Source organism: Artibeus jamaicensis, unplaced genomic scaffold, assembly GCF_021234435.1.
Source record: "Artibeus jamaicensis isolate MK-2021 breed Jamaican fruit bat unplaced genomic scaffold, CSHL_Jam_final contig_851, whole genome shotgun sequence".
Lineage (NCBI taxonomy): Eukaryota > Metazoa > Chordata > Mammalia > Chiroptera > Phyllostomidae > Artibeus > Artibeus jamaicensis.
Window position 1 is genome coordinate 703,496 of NW_026521986.1, and position 9,297 is coordinate 712,792.

A 9,297-nucleotide genomic window follows, 5' to 3' on the forward strand; every position below is an offset into this window, starting at 1 on the left:
ATATGCACCCATCGAAATCGCTGCTTTCCGTATCACATGTCTTACTATATGTTATTAAATTCTCTGGTTTAGTTGTCCTCATCTGGACTGGAGGCTCTGGGAGGGAAAGGGCTAAGTAAGCCTGATTCACTTCAGTACTTCAAAATGCCTAACAGGGGAGCAACAGATGTTTACTTAAAGAATGAATAAATGGATGAATAAATTTCACTTCCCCTGAACTTTCTTTAAAGAGGTATTCTGATGCAAATGCATATCGAAATTAATTAAGGTAAGGGATACACATTCTGATGGTGGTAGTCCTGGAGTGCTGTGAGTTCTCCATTCCCCACTGAGGTCCTAACTCCTGTTTTCGGTTAACAGATATGTGTATATGTGTGTATATATTTCAGAAGATTTTTCATATTATTTTTCAAGCCTCTCATGGAAAAAATTTCTGAGTTATTGACCAATTGTTTCTAATCCTTAAAAAATAATGACATCTTCATTTAACAATAGGGGAGTAAATACACTGTAATTTATAAAATAATTATAAAAATCTTTAAAGACATGGTAAAATAATATCATGCTATTATTAATAACAATATCATGGTAAGGTTTTTTTAAGTATACAACTACATATACAAAATAAGCTACTATCTCCCACATGAAAAAAATGCATGTATTATATATTTACATAATAAAAATATTGAAAGGAAATGCATTAAAAATATTTTTTGATTATTTCTGAAGGTCATTTCTACCTTAAACTTTTCAGTATTTCTATTTAGAATAAACATGTATTACTTTTGTTAAAACATGAAGCATTATCAAAAACTCTTTATAATAAGATTAATTCCTTAATGTATAGGCAGTTATCCCAAAAATTGTTTTAAGACTAAAGGATTATTTCATGAATATTTTTCAGAAAGCACATACATATTTTAAAATATTTTATACTGAATAGATTTAGTAATGCAATGACCTTTAAGGCAGATGCTACTAGAAGACTATAATCCAGCAACTATTCAACTAGAAACTATAACTATCTTGAATGTGACTTGTCAAATATCCTTATGTTTAGAGTTTTTCATATTTCTCAAGAGAAGACAATTTTATTAAAGAGTATTTTGTGGATCCTTTTATAGTTTATAAGCGTAATGATTGGGTGTTCATGCTCTTGTGTGACATGCGTCTCCCATAAACCTTGTTACAACATCGGCACATTGCCCATCTGACATAAAAAAAAATAACTAAAATAAAGAGTATTTTGTGAAATGGTTTTCAAAGAAAATTAATGTATTTTATTATGTCTAGTACAAAAAAATGACATTTTTAAAAAGCCCTGAAGGATAGGCTACAGGCAATCAGCTAACTGTAGTTGGTCAAAGTGGACTGGGGAGAGGCGGCCTTGGCCAGAATTACCTCTTGAAACAGGCCAAAAGCAGCAGCTCAGACTGCTAGTCTGGGAAAATCCCTCACCTGCACCACCATCTCAATAGATCTAGGAAGTTGCTTTTTCTTTTGCTTAACAATAGGTATAGTGATAAGCAAAATTGCCCTCCTCCAAATCTCCCTGAAGTGCAAAAAGACTAAGAAGATCAAAGGAACCATTAGCCACTCCCTGAACTTCAAAGGTTTATCCTATGGGAACTTTGAGAAGCTGCTGCGAGTTTACAGGTTACTCACAGACTTCCATTACAGTCTATAAATATAACATTACAAATACCTTGATTACCACGTTCCTTTTATCTCCCTTCTATGGTTGCATTGAAGGTTCTAGAGGTTCGTACACAGACTGAGAAACCAATCCCAGTGCATCATGACCAGACCCCATACAGCCCCAATGAACGCTGAAGCACCATTCCTGGTGTGACGTTCTTTCTGTGCTTTCTGAACCTAGCTTTTTAATGTCTTGATTGTTTCTGTATTTTCTCACTCAGAAAAAAAGTAATAAAACAAGCATTTTTATTTCACATAGTTTGTGTTTTAATGTGTTATCAAAGTCTACAAAATCCTTTCCTGGACTGGATGTACAGACTCAGTCCCCATGATGATGAAACTGTTTCTTCGCTAATGTACTTCATTCGGGCTGTGGTGACTTTTATAGCCCAGAAACTCCAGTTGGTCGTGTGTATGTAGACTGTGGTGCTGTCATTGAACACACTGCCTCAAAGTGTTCATTTTAATAATAAAAAGTGCATCTGTAAGCAACTACTTTAAGCAAAAGACCCTAGAAGACACGACTAGACCCTTGAGACTCTAGAAGACACTTTTATCATTTCCGGTGATAAGAAGTCGTGTATAAATAAACTGGTTTCGAGGCATTTACACTGAGAGAGATCTACTATCTGAAAAGATGTAGAGCAAGGCCAACCTCAGAGTCATACACTCAGCTACCGGCTAAAAATGGAGGAAGACAGAAATCCCACCCTTAAAAGGCTTCCATTCTAGAAGAAGCTGCAGGTGAGCAAAAAAAGTGCTATAAACAAGTATCCTCATGGAAATCCAAAGCACTCGCAGCATGGAAAAGCCAGTTTTGTAAGTAGTGAGAAGGAGTGAGTGTGTGTGTGTGGGTGGGGAGGGAGACTGACCAGGTGTGGTGGGGGTGATGATTTCAAGGAGCAGTAGCAGCATGAGCACAGACACAGAGGCCAGAAATCATCTTGCACATTTTGGGAACTACAAGAAGTAGGTTGATTCAAACTTCATTCATCCATATACATAATGATTATTAATTGAATTCTTTCAGTTAGAGTTGTGAATGGCAAAAATAACTTGTGCTTCAAGGTAAGATCATCAAAAGGACCTTGTTTAGCCCTGGCTGGTGTGGTTCAGTGGATTGAGTGCTGGCCTGTGAACTGAAAAGCTGCCCGTTCAACTCCCAGCTAGGGCACGTGCCTGGGTTGTGGGCTGGGTCTCCAGTTGGGGGTGCGTGAGGGAGAAACAACCAATCTATGTTTCTCTTGCACATCCATGTTTCTCTTCCTCTCTTTTTTCCTTCCTTCCCCTCTCTTTGAAACTAAATAAACAAAAATTTAAAAAGAGAGGACCTTGTTTATGCAGCGAACATAGAATGTAGTCCTCCCAGAATCCACCCCCATTCTTTCTAACAGAAACTTAATGCTACTTAGTATACACCTCTTCCCTACACACCTATATGCCTCCAAAAGAAGCTCGCCCATGCTTAGCCCCAGGTAGCCTAAATGGGGATATGCTTAGTTTCTTTCTAGTGACTGAGTCAGGAATGGCATATGACTAATTCTGACTATTGAGACACTGAGAGAAGTTTGCTAGAGGTTCCTAGGAAAGCGACTCATATAAGTCACTGTAGGCCTCTCCTTTTCTCTCACTGAGCAAGAATCAAGAAGCACATAGCTCTCTGCCCTGACTGGTGTGGCTCAGCGGCTAGGTGTGGCCCTACAAACAGAAAGGTGGCTGGTTGGATTCCTGGTCAGGACACATGCCTAGGCTGTAGGCCAGGTCCCTGATTGATCTTGCTGTCCCTTTCATTCTCCCTCTCTTCACCTTCTCTCTTGAAAATATATATAAATAAATAAAACATTTTTTAAAAAGAGAGAAACAACATAGCTCCAAATGCTTACGGCAATCATATTAATAATACGAGGGAAACCAGCTTTAGGATGGAGCTGACTCTACAAATGGCAGGAGAGAGAAAAAACCTGGGTTCTCAATATTCTCACTGAACCAACTAGCCCTGAACTTCACACTACCTCTGGTAGTGTTTTACATGGCCTAATTTACTCCCTGATTTTTTTAAAAGTTAGATTGCATTAGTTGTCCTGTTGTTTGTGTCCAAAACACCCTAACCAAAGTTTAGGTTTTACTAGGCAATGGGTTGTCGACGAAGATGTTTAAGCAGGAGACTGACATCATCAGTTTGCACTTTATGAGAAAAGCAGTGGCAGAAATGCTGAGGATGGATAGACAGGATGAGGGACTTGCTGCCATATATGAAAGGCTTACTCTGCACTTTGTAATAAACATTTTTCTTTATTAAATCATTTAACCCTTCCAAAATCCTATGAAGCATGTAATAGTATCCACATTCGATAAAAGGCATCTGAAGCCCAGAGACATGAAGTTGTCCAAGAACACGAAGCTACTAAGTGACAATTTCATTATAGACAGTCCTTCATATATACATGTTAGAAGCAGCTCATCTCACTCTCAGCCTTAAATAGGCCTACTTGATATGAGTAAACCCAGCCCTCGTCTAGTGATTGCCTCAGAAATAGGCTGGTGACCCAACTCTGGTCTGGCTTCTAACCACAGATTCATACTGTACACTTCATAGGGTTATTATGAGAAGTAATGAGCTATTGCTTATGACATACTAATGTCTGATAGGCCCACATTAAATGCTAACTATTACTATTATGATTACAGACTACAATTATCAAGAAAAACTGAGAAGAAATATTGAGAGAAGGAAAGCAATAGAGAGTGGTATAACAGAAGCCCTGGGAAGAGTTTCCAGAAAGGGCAGACCAGGATCAAATGCCATGGGGGAGTGAAGTGACAGGAAAGCTAAAGAGAGTAATGGGTCCAGCCTTTGGGACATAATGAGTGGCTTTTGCCAGAGTGGTGTTAGTGAAAATGACGTGGCAGCCAACAGACTGGTTGAAGAGAGGACTTGCAGTGAGTGGAGACGGTGGCTACCTACTGCAGATTAACAGTTTCACTGTGATGGAAAGGGGAGGAAGAAAGGATGGTAGCAGAAGTTTTTGGATGGAGTACCTTTATAAACTCTGAGGCAGTAGCTAGCAAAGGTACTGTTGAAAATTCAAGAGAGAAACGATGATGGGACAAGTCCCAAAGGAAAATGAAAAGAGATGGCTTCAAGCCCAGAGGCAGAGGGAAGCCTTAGTCTTGAAGAATCAGGCCATCTATCCTCCTCTAAGACGCACTGGGGAGGGAGGGAGGTGTAAGTTCAGATACAGATGCATTTGTAAGTATGGGGAAGGAGTGGAAGTTGAGAGAGTGTACCTATGGAACACTTCATTCTTCTTAGTGAAATGAAGGCAGGGTCCTCTGCTGGGAGGGGGAGTGTGCAGCACACTGCAGTCTGGAATAGTCGCCCTGGGGTGAAGTTAGCCTGAAAGACAGATTAAAGAATTCTAGAGTCCCGACCGCTATGGCATAGTTAAGTTGGAGACCACGAATTTCCAAAGGCTTTAACCATGTAGGAATATGATTTTCTTCAGTACCACTCATAAACCCTGGTGGAGATAGGAAAATCACCCTGTTATGAAGGTAAGTGTGAGGTTAAAAGTAATGGAAATGAGGACCATTTGGCCATAGTTTTCGCTGGTTCCTCATATTCTCCAAAGGCCTCAGTTCTACAAACAAAATCTGTGCATATAATTGGGACTGCCAATCACTGTTCTCAAAGGAAAAGAAGGTTAAAAAACACAGTCACACCCAAAAATTCAAAGGGAAGAAGAATATTGTTAATTAAAGCATTTTACTTAGGAATCTCACAGTGTCCCAGGATTGCAGGTAGGAAAACAATATACTAATATTCAGTCTTTGATTAAATTGTATGGCCCTCAAATTTGATGTATGCTCTTTCTTTCATTTAGGATAAAACAAAATTAAGGGGACTCATATTCAATGCTTTATGTATAATAGATAGGATAAATAAGAACCACACGGCATGTAAAATAAAACTACACAAATATTTAAATTATTCAGTATGTGCGCCTATGCCACATAACAGGTCATCCTGCTGAGTCAAAGGAACTTAAAACGTCTCTCCTTTATTAATGTCTTCATTCCTATGGTTACCTTTCAGGTAAGTACACAGCTAGGTTTCCCCTCTAAACCTAGCCAATAAGAGAAAAATGTTAGGTTGTTAGAAAGAATTAGGAAGGGAATTTTCTCCTTCCAAGCTGACTTTAGGAAGTTGTTTTCGAATTTTGTTTTTGAAATTGCTATTGGTTATTTTAATTGATTTAATGAGGAGTTATTTCTTTTTTTCTGTAACAGAGGGGAAGGGGAGGGAGAAGGAGGAGGAGAGAACTATCAAGGATCCTCTAGCACAGGCCCTGGCCAGGGACCAAACCTGCAACCAAGGTATGTGCCCTAGCCAGGAATCGAAACTGGGAATTTTTTCTTTGTGGAATGACACCCAACCAACTGAGCCACACCACTCAGGGAGAGGAGTTATTTCTTCTAAAAAAATTAAGGTGTGTCCTTCTGATGTTCAAAAACAGAACAAAGACAATAGTAAAAAAAGTGACTATGGCATCATAAAGTATTACAAAGCAATGAACATATCAATCACACACGCAGAGAACATCATTGGTTACACTTTACCTGCTCTGAGACCACTTGTTCCTATGAAGTTATTGCTCATGAGACACAGTTGTCTTTTCAGAGTCTCATTAGAAGTAAATAAACCTAAATCATGAGTGAACTAATCTCATTTCTATTCCTAAAACAATGCTACCATCATATCAGCATATTACTCATAAATATGAGTAAATAAGAAAAGATTTTGCCTTGGCTGGTGTAGCTCAGTGGATTGATAGCGGGCTTCAAACCAGAGGCTCCCCAGTTGATTCCCAGTCAGGGCACATGCCTGGGTTGCGGGCCAGGTCCCCAGTGGGGGCCACATGAGAGGCAACCACACACTGATGTTTCTCTCACTTTCTTTCCCTTCCCCTCTCTCTAAAAATAAATAAATTTTAAAAATTTTTAAAAAGAAAAGATTTCGTAAATATAAGTGCAGATTTCTTAGAGATGTCATCTGACTTGGAAGATCATTATTGGAATTTTAATACTGGGATATAAAGTGGAGTCACCGGAACTTAGATATCAGAATGCTTATTAGCTTAGTAATTAGTAAGGAGGTCAGAATTTACTTTGGTTAATTATAAATATCCTGGACTGCTGAATGAGAGATTAGCATTAATTCAGTAAAAAAAACTTAAGCTCCCGTTTATGTGAATACAAAGTGAAGAAGACTCAGTCCCTGACCTCAAGGAGGTCTTTATAACTCTCGTCTTTCTGAAAATAACTTTGTGACATCAGGTCAGCTACTTAGTGTGAGAAAGCTCAATGCCCAGTTACAATACAGAAAGAATGTGAAGACCTGCCACCACTCATTCATTACAATAGAGTCACATCTTTCTATTGACAAGGTTATATTCCACAGTGAGTGACAGACATTTCTCCAAGTAAAAATTACCCTTAAACATGTCCTAATAAGTTGTGTAGGGCCATCTTGATCAGTTTTTCCTGCATGACTTGAACAGATTGTTTCTTTTGCTGAACATGCAGGTTACATTTAGAAACCATGTCTTTTGAAAAATAAGTATATTTAAACCATGTATAGACATTTGGTAATGAGTTTGTTTTGTATTTTTTATAAACCATAAATGGTATCGCATTGTACTTAGTATGCATCTCATTTATTTTACCCCCTTAAGGCATAAGCTCCTGTGGCAAACTTGTATTTTCCAAAAATGGCCACAGCAATATTTCTGGTCTCACACACTCTTTAAGAACTTTGCCTCTTCCCTATCAAGAGGTAGGGTCCATTTCCCTTCCTCTTAAACCTGAATGAGGCTCTGTAGTAGCATGGGTAAACTGAATGCAGCAAAACCGAACTGACACTGTACAACTGATAAGATTACTGATAATGGAGCAAAGAAAAGTCATCCCTGCTGTGCTATCTGAATTCCTGACCCAGAGAATCTGCAAGGGTAATAAATGCTTGTTTTATATATCACTGTGTTGTTAGGGGGAATTTGCAATGCAGCCAGAGTAACTGGAAGAGCACCTATATATCTATTTCAATGTTTTAAACAATGGCAATGTACAGTACTATAGTATTTATGTATCACATGAGTATTTAGTGATTTCCGTGTTGATAGATACTTAACTGGTTGGGTTTTTTCCTATTATAAACAAGGCTGAAATAAACAAGCTTCTATGTCTACTGGTGCACAAATTGTCAGTATTTCTACAAAAGCCTAGGGGAGTTTTTATAGAAACCTATAAATGAGTTAATAAATACATGTAAGATACTTAGAACAGTGCCTGGCAAACAGTAACAATTTTTTTTTTTGTTTCTTTTGAATCAGTATAAGTTGAACTTCCATATAGAAAGTCGTAGTTTTTCCTTTCCATCTTTAGTGAGAAGGACCCTCGCGATTGTATCTAACAGCAGCTATGGCCAGTGCATACTACTGTTTACAGTTTACATTATGGCAAACACTTGCAAACATAGTCATAGAATTACATTCCTGAAAACGTCCACCTGCTGCACACCTGACCCGCTGTATCAATCTCTTGTTTAAAAAAGTTAATTTGCTCCGTATGCTGGTGAGTTACACTACCTGCGTTCCTCTTAGGCCAGGTCTGCTGAAAATCATCAGTTGTGAACCCCAGCGGAAAGAGCTCTCGGCAGTGCTATCCCTTCTGCACCCCCGTAGGCGGACTGTTCCACGGGGAAGGGGGAGGAGCTTCAGGTCGCTTTTCTGGTTCTATTTCAATTCATAAGTTTAGTAATCTGCTTTTTAAAAAGTTTTTAAAATTAAACTTATTGGGTTTACACTGGTTAATAAGATTATATAGATTTCAAGTGTGTATTTCTATGGTACATGATCTGTATATTGCATTGGACTGTGCTTTTTTAGTCGCTGTCACTGTCTTCCACCCTAACTCTCCCCCACGCTTGCTTTCAGCAGCCCAACACCTGTTAATCACGTTTACCTCCAATTTTCCTGGGCGGGGTGAAGGGGGGTATCCTTAAAAAGGAAGAGGAGTAGCTGTCCACCTTCTCTAGTGTTAAAGGGGCAAAGTCTAGTTAAACTTAAGTGACATTTTAACTTCCTCTTCTTTTCCATTTTCTCCCCTGATTTGCTCCAGTTTAAGAGACTCGGGTAACCGCCCCCCGCCCCCCAACCCTTCGCCCTCGGGCAAACGTTAAAAGAGATACAACTGAGCAAAAACATTTTTAGGAGTCTTGTAAATGGGATCGACAGGCCTGGAGACGGCGGGCTTCGCGGCAGCTCCGTGGCGGCGGCTGGCTTGCAACGGAGAGCGCCCGTCCCGCCCATCTCTCTGCGGCTCCGCGCCGCGAGCTCCGAGGAACTCCAAAGCCGGAGAGAGTAGGTTGGAAGCAAGTTACTCCAGAGCCTTCAGCAACTTCTCCTCCCCTTTGCCCCACTCGTAGCACGCACCTCCCCCGAAGCCGGCAGGAGACACCTTCGGCCCCGCCCCTGCACAGGTCACCTCCCTCCACGCCCCTTTCCTTTGGCCCGGGCAGCCGGCAGGCAGGGAAGTGTC

At 39.8% G+C, this 9,297-nt stretch overlaps 1 non-coding gene across 1 annotated transcript; it reads left to right on the top strand.

Moving 5' to 3' along the window:
- The first annotated feature begins 1,112 nt into the window (after window positions 1–1,112).
- On the top strand, window positions 1,113–1,216 carry LOC119045269 (small nucleolar RNA U13). The gene has a single exon (XR_005081763.1). It is a non-coding gene; the product is annotated as a small nucleolar RNA U13 (small nucleolar RNA).
- Window positions 1,217–9,297: the final 8,081 nt, after the last annotated feature.